Source organism: Etheostoma spectabile, chromosome 7, assembly GCF_008692095.1.
Source record: "Etheostoma spectabile isolate EspeVRDwgs_2016 chromosome 7, UIUC_Espe_1.0, whole genome shotgun sequence".
Lineage (NCBI taxonomy): Eukaryota > Metazoa > Chordata > Actinopteri > Perciformes > Percidae > Etheostoma > Etheostoma spectabile.
The window spans coordinates 27891039-27900301 of NC_045739.1; positions in this window are offsets into that span (position 1 = coordinate 27891039).

Below are 9263 nucleotides of genomic sequence, written 5' to 3' on the forward strand. Positions count from 1 at the left end.
TCCGCCAAGGGGGCCGACTTAGTGGCCCTCAACAGCCTCTCCTTAGCCTTATTACAGGACATATGGTTTAAATCACAGCTCGAGAAGATGGATGTCTGCCTTCTTTTTTGCCAGCAGATCCAGATTCTGGTGCCCTAAAACAAACTAGGTTCAAATGTCTCAGCAAGATTCATGATACAATACAATTACCATACATGGAACGACATTAAAATTCTTAAGATACTGAATAATTGTTTTTAACGTGTCAACCTAAAATGGCCGGCTCAACATAAGGGCCCTTCATTGTGGGCGACTGGAGAGACATTATGTTCACCTTGTAGTAAACCTGTAAAAAAATATCATGGCAGTTTTGCCGTCTGGATTTAAAAAAAATTAAAAATTAAATGAAAAAGCGGCTGACTTACAGAGCGCAAGCATGCCATGAATATTCCTTTTGCTATATCTGGAATTTATTGCTTACTGAAATAAAAAATAGGGGAAGAACTGAATCAATAGCTTTATTATCCAAGTGTCAATTAAAAAAAAAAAAATAATGTTTAGCCCACTGGCAAGTGTAAGGGTTATCTAGTCTGACACTGTATTTTAGCCTTTTGAAGCCTGATTATTGGCCTCCCTGACTACATGTCTTGAGTATAAATGCTGAAATTGTTTCAAATATGCTGTAATAATAATGCATTAGGGTTCATCTCTTATCTTTTTCGACAGAAGATGTGAAGCAAAGGCCAGACAGGTACATAAATGTGTTGTAGTTGCCAGAGACAACCCTCAAAACCACCGTCCTCAACATTTATCTGAACGCACCAACATGACAAAAAAACATCACACAGCTTCACTACCAGCTCAAGAGCCACCCTTATAACTCATCTATGTAGCCTTCTACCTTGTTTGTCTATGCAACTCTGGCCACTGGATGTGACAGATTGATTTTCAGCACTGCTGTGCATATACCACACAAATTCCATGACAGAAGTGCGATATTTTTCTGTCAGAGACAGTCAAGAGATGTGACAGAGATCATGCGTTGTCTACTTCATGCAACACTGAATAGCAGAGAGAGCTCTGGCCTAATGAGACCTCTAACCTTTGCATTCCAGACACAGCTATTTGCAGACATGGGACTACTTAAGGAGGAAATAGAATAGGTTGTACAGCGGAGGAGTCCAGAAGAAGTGAGTCATCACTTCAGTCTTCAACTGCAGGGTTTAGCCTACCATTATAAGGCTTAGGCTTAGAATGTAAAAAAATCAACGTGAGCATCAAAACTAACTAAATTACTTTTCTCAGATCTAATGATCGTAATCGGTCCCCAGTGGACTTCTCTAGCAAGTTGTCTTCAAGCCTTTTTGAGTTTTATTCATTTATTATCTGCTCTAACTTCCAATGTTTTAAACACCAATATCGTTTGTTTTATTTGGACCCCCATTCGCTTCAGCACAAGCTAAAAGCTAATCTTCCTGGGTTCCTACAATCTGTACAACATTACATTACACACACTGTAAATCTTATAGTTAATGCAATTAATAAAAAAATAAAATGAAGACACTACTCCGAATAGATCTAATTTAAGAAATAAGGCCCTATCACAGACTCATTTGGTATTAAATATTTAAATTCCTTCGAAGGAAATATGTCTTAAGTGATTGTTTTAATTGATAGTCTTTGGGAGAGTTTGCTCTGTACCTAACTGAACGTTGAATTGATTTAGTTTTCACTATAGGTAAAATAAAACTACCTCCTACCGCATGCCTCGTTAGATAATGATGTGTATCAATACTAAAGGATAGTTTTGTATATAAAAGTAAAAGGTGTTTTGTTATAACATTATATAACAAAAAAAACATTAGCGAATACACAAATTTATTTTTAACTTTAAACCATGATAGGCTTTCATGCATTTTATCAACATTTGATGTAAACCCACACATGGTTTTAATAAGGATCCAAAATGATGTGAAATTGAATATTTTATTCAATTGAAAAACAAACTTTTGAGGGAGGACCCCTAAACCCCCCACCAAATACATGCATCTAAGGTCTACTGCACACTGCCTGCGTGGCGTGAGCGTGGCGTTTCTGTTGCGTGGCGGCTGCTTGCCTTGTCTGTACACATGCATGTTACCCACTGATAAAATGAAATAATAGCAGTAGTATACTTCATGTTAAATATTAATAGAATTAATTTATGGTGGACAGCTCACCTGAGCCTGTACCTCATATACTCGGAACGAGGTGTAAAACACAATCCCACTTTACTTTCATGAGTTTTAATCTATTTTCACATTAACCTTTTGCTCCGAAACTTGACCTGCAAGGTTTCCAACGTAACGCCACGGCGTCAACAGATAGATTCATGTGTCAGCTGGCATCAGTGAAGCGTAGCAGGGCAATATTGTCGATGTGATGTGACTCCTGCGGCCAGGGGAGATGTGCACGGCCAGGCCAAAGGGCTCCTAGCTGGGTGATTAATCACGGCGATGACAGGAATAGTGGCCTTTCCATTAGGACAGTCGCGCAATACATATAGTGCACGTGCAGACAACTCAACAACCAGTCATACACTGCATTACACTAACACACAATTTCACTTTGCACTGTAACAATTGATGTACCATTGGACACGTGGAGGTTCCTTTATTAATATCACCATAATGACAAGTCACCATCATTCATCACCTTCATTTGTTATTGTGTATGCTAGTTTCATCTGTTATGTCAATTTAAAGGCAAAAGCCTGGTAATTGATAAGAATTTCATCAATCCAACATTACTAATGTTGCAATATGTGATCGGTGTCATGATTGATATCACACACAAAACAAATCAATAAGCCTAAGCATCGCATTCACTAAGACACCCCATCTAATCAAAACTATCAATCTTGCATGTCTGGCCTGGTCTGTAGTCATTACCTGCCTGAAGAGCCCGAGGCTATTAGCGCCGGAGCTACCTAGTGAGCTGAGCAGAGTACCCTGAACATTAGTGTGGTCAAACGCCCTCAGCACCGCAGGATGAATGAATGGCAGACTTGTGGAGCCAGAAAGCATGATGCTACTAATGGGTCATGGTAAATGGTCCAGCTATGGGTAGAATAGGCTGACTGGCCTGCTCTGTGATCCAGAGCCGTGCCCATTTCACGGTGTCTGCCTGGGACCTTGCGGCACTTACTCACCTAGATGGAGAGCTTCATGCAGGGGCCCAAATTCCAAGGGTTTGTCTGAGGTGCCGCGACAATCACTGGGAGACAAAAAAAAAACGGAAGCCATTTGTACCGGTTAAGTTATGAGACGACTGACACAGCTCTGTAAAGGGAAATCTGTCTTCACTGAGCCTCGACCACTTTGGCCCACCGTCTTCTCCTCACATGCACAGATAGCTGGGGCTATTGATAGCTTGGTGGCCACCACCCATTTCACCCTTTATTCGCCAAATTTGATTACAACAAAGGAATTAAATGCACATTTATACATAGTCATTTACATAAAGTTTTCATATATTAATGTATTTCATGGGTTTTTAATTGTTTTTGGACAATAAGGAGGTTCAGAGGGATAAACTATATCAGAGTGGATAGCCAGACAACACTGTACTTGTTAGCAGGACAAACTCATTGTTGGTTTGGGTCTTTTTTTAATTTAATTTGTTGATAGTAGAAAGATTCTAATCTGTTAATTAGGGCTGCAACTAGCGATTATTTTCATTGTTGATTATTTTCTTGATTAATCGATTATTTTTGTCTATAAAATGTTGGAAAAATCACGTCCTCAAATTTCATGTTTCGTCCACAACTCAAAGATATGCGGTTTACTGTCACAGATGAGTGATGAAACTAGAAACTATTCAAATTTAAGAAGCTGGACTCAGATCATTTATACTTTTCTTTCATAAAAAAATAATACAGAAACCGATTAATCAATAATCGAAATAATTGGCAATTGTTAAATAGTTGACAACTAAAAGAGAATTAATAATAATTGATAATAATTCTGCAGCTCCACTCTGTGTGATTTTATCTTGGCCAGTTAATCATCAGGCCTGTGATATGACCCTTAATGACAAATGCCAAACCAAAATAAAGTCTATCCATTTTGTCTAAATAAATTATTTAATGTGCCAGAGATATAAAACTGGAAAAGAAACTGCAAACATTCCAAGGCATAAATTATAATCTGAATAACCCAACTGTCAATGATTTATGTTCTCTCAATTAATAATTTAACTGACACAATTTTTAAGTATGACTATCAACATTGTTTTCAATCCAAAAGTTTGATTTTACAGTTCCTACTATAATTGTATTAAATACAATGCTGTTTGAACTGTGGGCCTCTCCAATCAGTTAGATATGCTGTGCAGCAAGAGTTGTTTTTTCTTCCTTCATATCCCACTTGAAAATAATGGGTGTAAATTAAGCAATGTCTCCCTGACCCCTGAAGCAGTGCCTCTGATTCTAACAAACTCATGATGACTCCGACGACGGGACGGGTGCAGAAAGCTGAGCAAGGCTTCTTCTACTGTTAATGGCCAACAGAAAGATTCAGCTGAAGGAAGGAGGGGTCAGACGTCAGTGGCAGTAAAACCGGATCATGTTGTGTATAAGAACACAATGTTGCCAGGTTTTTTTTCTACCTTTGTAAGGCTCAGGCACAGCACCCAAGCCGTTTGGGCAGCACCTAAGCCGAACGTAAATTCAATATGAGCATCAAAAGTAACTATCTGACTTTTCTCAGATCTAACGATTGTAGTCGGTCCCCAGTGGACTTATTTTGTTTAGCAAGTTTTGTCTTTAAGCTTTTTGAGTTTTATTTATGTATTATCTGCTCTAGCTTTTCCAACATTTTAGACACAGTTATGGAAATAATAATAGTCCAAAATTATATGAAATGGATTTTTTCTTCTTTTTTTCTTTTAATTGAAAAAGGTTTGGGCAAAAAAATTTGAGGGAGGACCCCTAAGCCCCCTGCCACATACATGCACCTACATGTAAGTCTTCTACAAACCTAAGGAAAACGCTGGTTGCACATTTAGTTTTCAACCCAGGTTTCCTCTTTGGAAAGTCCCCCCCCCCAAACAATATGGAGTCGAGACAAGATGGACTAGAAGAGCACTTTGGCAACATGAGGAAAAAGCTTTATCGTCCTTTATGTAATAACAGCAGGATCCCACATTTATGATATCCTTGTGTTAATGTCACTCCAACATAAATGTATATTAATATAAACTGTCTTTTCTGTACCATAGGGGGAAAATAAAGTCAAAACACTTTAGAATTAAGGAAATGACTCACAGTACAATGATCTCTTGTGATGAGCTATTGGACATTTTTGTGTGAGCCCACTTCCTAATGTGTGTTAATATGCATAACGCCCCATCTATGATGATAAGAGCAGCTTTCTGCCAGTATGGTAAGCAGATTAGTCAATTACTCTTAACTGCTCTCATTGGGAAAAAGTTTGAAGTCTTGCCATCTGATCTTCACTTTATGCTTCTGTAAAACACTGCACACTACTCTAATTTAAAATCACAACACATAATAACTGATGTACAGAATCACGGAGGAATGCAGGGAGCAATCCTCATTAGCTGTCTTTGTATAAGTGGAAATTAAGTGATGTTACAAACTGTTTTATTTCCTGCCTACTGATGTTGCACAAATCAAATAACCAGCACAGACACCGGCAGTTGCTAACACTGTAAGGGGTCACTGCAAAAAAATTTTTTTTAAACTTCTCTCTTCTGTTTGGTGTAGCACCAAACCCAAGGTGCTAGATAAGGCCAAGTTTACAAGCTAAAGGGTGTTATAGTTCTATGTGTACACCCAAAAGTTTTAATATACCATGTCTTAGGAATGATCTGCTAAATTTAATTATTTACCAATAACCCACTCAACTAATGGGCCCACACTGTCACATCCAAACACCCAACTAACTAACTAACTAATTTTTTAGTTGGACAATTTTCATAGTGCAATTTACTAATTCATGTGTAATTTATTGTAGCTATAATACAGTTTGCTATGTCTTGTACATGTATCTATCTTTGCTCTTACAAACTGCCATTTCCCCACTGTGGGACAAATAAAGGTAGCTAGCTAGCTAGTTAGCTAGCTAGCTAACTAACTAACTAACTAACTAACTGACTGACTGACTAGCTAGCTTGCCTGCTAGCTTGTCCATTTAGTTAAAAACACCTAAACACTTTACTTACAAGTGCAAGTCCAAAATAAAACACAGGTGTAATAATGGCTGGTACTCATAAATCCATGAAGTATTACCTGCAGCGTGGGCAAGGTGCAGAATGGACGAGGGATTGGCAAGAAGAGGCTGAGGGGGGATGTCAGGCTGACCTCTGAACCAGTGACAGTCCAGAGCGCTGTAGCAGGCGGACCGGCGGGGACACGTCCTCTCCTCACAGGGTCCAAGGAAAGTCTCCTGGTCCTTTGTCTAAAAAGTACAAATATGTGTCTCCTTAGTCAACATAATCAACAATGTGCTATTTCACAACGAGTTCTTTTGTTAAGCTTAGCTGATATTAGTAACACATAGTAACAGTATAAATTACATAGGCTGCTACCACATTGAGCCCTTTGCCGGGGCTGCCTACTCTCACACATAGACCGTGAGTATCACACACATTTTTTTCACACGTTCTCATGCCACACGTCCATTTTCTCACGTAGAGAAAACAAAGAAACAGTACAGCTGATAACTTGGGAGACCCCTGTATGACTACATGTGTGCGTGCGTGTTCATTCTAAGAATTAAGCAGCCATTGAATTTCATGGACATAAACTCAAAGTTTACACGGATTTTCTCCTTATTGATTAACAGTTTTCACGATAAACGCTGATGGCACACGTTATTCGCCGAATAAATAATGAATTGCGATCAATTTTTAGGTCATTTCATGGTTTAACGGACGCACCTGTTCGGGCCAAAAGTGGTGAAGACCGCGCGCCCAATGCTCGCCCATGAACGTCAAAAATTAACGTTAACTGAACAAAAGCAGTTAGTTTTTCTTTTTAGCATTTCACATCACACTTTCAGTCCCTATGACCACTACGCTCAGAAACATTGTGCCGAAATATGAACAATAACGTCGCTGTTAACGGGCTGCTCTGCTAATGTTAGCTACCGACTGTTACCTTGAAACCATCCAGCAAATAGACGGTACCGTAGGGGGGCTACCTGAAACCGGGGCTTGAACGTCACCGCTCATTTTACACAGAATTTAACAACAAAACAAAACGCTGAGTGAACATTACTAGCTACGTTTTTCATGTTGGTTTTGAGCGTTATGCACCCTCACTAACCTGGAAACCGGTTTTAAAACAGTAGCTAACGTTACAGCGTGTCGGAAGAATACAGTGTCTCCTGCAGCGGGGAGGCAGAGTTACCGCAGCGTTTGCTAACTTTAGCTTCTTGTCTCTTCTGGGGTCTGATAAACAGTAAATTTATCAAATTTATCTAATTCACTGTCCACAATGTTATTTTACAAGAAACTGTTGCTGCGTGTGCGCGGCTTTTGTTGCTGTTGGTCACTTTGAGGTATGTTTTAGCTAAGTGTACATCATCAAGGAGGGTTCTGTAGTTATTGGTTGCACAAAATGTAGTCTAAATCCACGATGTTCCACTTCCGGGATTGCTCCGGTGCCGCCGGAAATTCTACCTAATGTCCTACTTTTCTGCTGTTTTTTGTGCTGGCGTTTTAAACTCTGGTAGATTTCTGAGGACTATGGTTAACTGCTCCTCAGATCTCTGCAGGGTCAATCCAGACAGCTAGCTAGAGTATCTGTCCAATCTGAGTTTTCTGTTGCATGACTAAAACAAATATTTAAACATAGGGGAGAGCCGGGACAGTTGAAACACGTTTTAATTAAACATAATTTACAAAGCGGTCGTATTGCACTGAAAGCTAATTATTTTGTCACTAACAACCTACACCTGTCAGCTGTCAAATAAATTTGCATTTTCAGCTTTGAACAAAACCGTTCAGGAGTTAATACAGCAAAAGTGGGACGTGCGTAATGTTACATCTGTCCCTCCTGGACAGGACGAAGAAAACAGCATGGGGGGATGACTGAAACATACAGTTTAAGCCATGTGAACTTTCCACAACTTTAATATTTCACTATGTAGGGCCTATCATGAATGCTACTTCCAAAAGCTGTTATTTTAGATAGATTGTTGCAGGGCCATAAATCTATGTGAATGTCTGTTAAAAACTCATTGCCGTCATCGTGAAGCGCGTACAAAGCGGTTATTGAAATATCATGCACTGTGGATGATTCGGCCATTTTCATAGCTAGAACAGTAAGTTTTTCCATTTATATGAATTTTTCTATTGTGGAATATGTCGTTTTACTAGGTTTTTACTTAGGTTAGACCACTGCAGATCCAAATAACGCACCACAGCCCATCAGTCTCCATAGGATAACATGGGAAAACTCGACCCCCTATACCTGGCGGGCACAATTATATTTTCATCTTTCTAAAACTGCTTTTCCATGTCTCAACTCGATACATTATTGTATAAACACAGATGTTTGTGCATTTACTTAAAATCCATGGAGTTACAGCCAGGTCGGGGACCCGACATATGCCATTTTAGCCTGTTTTGCTTGTTATGCAAACAAGCATGCAATATGAAACTCGGGAATTGAGGAGAACACTAAATGGTCTACTGAATAAGCATGTAGTCAAACCTTTAAATGAAAAACAGTCATTAATAATCAAAATAATGTAACCGCTAATGAAGTTTACTTTTGACCATCAAAACTCGTATATTGGCTGTAACTCCATGATAAAAGGAAATAACTGGGAGATATTTGGCTGATGGAAGGAGGTTAACATGCTCTATATTTCCACCTAAGGAAGTCTGTCTATCATGATTGCACTCGGAGAAAACTGGAATGTTTCATCCTTCCCGTGTTTGAATCGTCCCGACTCTCCCGTACACGTTCCACCAAAACAAGTTCCTTCCCGATGCTATTTTGCAGCAGTGCTTAGCGCCGCCCATGACCATTGTAATTGGTTTGAAGAAATGCCAATAAACCAGAGCACGTTTTTCTCCCATCCCGGAATGCTGTGTCAACTAGCCAGACCCTCCTCCGCAGCGCTGTGGAGGATTGCTGGCAATGGGAGACTACATAAAGTGTAACCAGCGAATCTGCAGTGTGTGCTTTCAGATGTATAGTATTGGGGGTGGTCTGTTTGATGTGCCTGTCATGGGCAGCACCCTCACTCTGACATCTCTCCATATGTATA